This window comes from Cynara cardunculus, unplaced genomic scaffold (genome assembly GCF_001531365.2).
Source record: "Cynara cardunculus var. scolymus isolate 2C unplaced genomic scaffold, CcrdV1 Un_Scaffold_5639, whole genome shotgun sequence".
NCBI classification, from domain to species: Eukaryota; Viridiplantae; Streptophyta; class Magnoliopsida; order Asterales; family Asteraceae; genus Cynara; species Cynara cardunculus.
In genome coordinates this window covers 5377-7168 of record NW_020202507.1, presented here as the reverse complement: position 1 = coordinate 7168, position 1792 = coordinate 5377, and positions in this window count along the sequence as shown.

The window sequence follows — 1792 nt, the reverse complement described above, 5'->3', positions numbered from 1 at the left end:
GCTTCTAGCTTTTATTTGTCATGCTTCTAGCTCTTGCGTGTCATCATAAATTTTGCCAACACATGCTTCTAGCCTTGACAACTCATAACTAACTTGTTTTGTCATAAAGAGTAGCCTTGCTTTGTCATAAGATTTTTGTGGCTCATGTTGTTTGTTTATAAGTTGCTTTGTAAGCTACTTGCCTTATAAATATGATAGTAATAAATGCTACAGTTGTTGGACTCTTTTAAGAGTACTTAATTTACTTACAAAATCTTGTATTTAAGGCTTAAACATTCAAATAAAGAAACTAGGGTGTTACAAGTACCATAGATGAATATCCAATGAAAATATTACTTTTGTTGGGAAGGTACAATAATATACCTAAAATCCATCAAAATCTATTAACCCTAAAACTCAATTGTTAAGGTACAAGTAAATACCTTGAGATTTTTTAGACTGCACATCAGTCACAATCTTCATAGGTAATATCATTAATTAGAATCTCCCAAGATTGTGGACGTCATGAAAGGGAGAATCAAGAATATTCATGAACATGTACTTTTCAAACTATATACAGCGGAATGAAACCTACTTCCTCGACTTCAAGAAGGTAATTGATTTTCAACAAATAAATGTTGTATCAAAAAACGTCTCAATCTTTGTGACAAGGAACTCACAAGATGGCATGATATATAACATTATTTTCACATTTCATAATCAGTAAATATTAATGAACTAATATAAACTGGAATATAACCTTTAGACAAACTCATCAATCTACTTCAAGTGATTGAGAGATATAACAAGATTCATTCGAATACCAATGCTAGACCTGTTGGGACAGAAAATTTCCAAGGTCAATAATGAAAGTGTTAGAGGTGATAACAACTCCAAAGGATAGTGAATTAAAGACAATTTTTTACAGGTGACATCTATACACCATGTGGAAAGACCGTGGAAAGGATCAGGGTCATGGCAAGAGTCGAGAAGAATTTTTCAATTCTTGGAGCAGAGATGCAACTATTGCCCATAAGATAATGGACAATAAAAAAATGTATTAATAACCGCTCATATCAGAAAAGAACACAAGTTGAAAATGATCTATATCATATTAATCTAAGATTGATTGAGCATAGGTTTATTTGAAATTTATTTTAAGTATTAAATTAATTTCATTTGTTAATGTAAAACCGAATATATAACCATTATAGATGTAAAGAAATACATGAAAACAAATATAAAACTCTCAAAATTCTCCCTTCCGTGTAGTAATATATCAAGGAAAACTTGAAAGTTTTTGTGGGACCTCCCACATAAGCTTAAAAGATAAATGAATATTTATTTTATAATTTCTCTCACCATAGTACTTAGACGATAGCCTGCCATTTTCTTGTTAGTACAAGATTAATAGTCACTAAAGCACAATATTAATAGGAACCTTGTTAAGATATTTGTATTAACTGGAAATGATATTATGATAATGGAAATGAGTATATGTACATTTATGCTAATGATATGAAAATAACATATATTAGAGAAATAAATGTGTCAAACTAGTGGATTATTTAGGTCATTGAATCATATTTTGTCCTTAATAAAGAACTTTGGAAAATGACACATATATGTTTCAATATGACCATATGAAAAACCATGGTCATGACATAATGGTTCATGTGTTGTAAAATACACATCAACACACTTTTTCTTTCGAGTGATATGCAAAATAAGGCGATTAACAAAATTGCAATTGTTGACTTCTACAACACAAGAACCAACATACTATCATAATATGTTCTCTTGAATACCTACA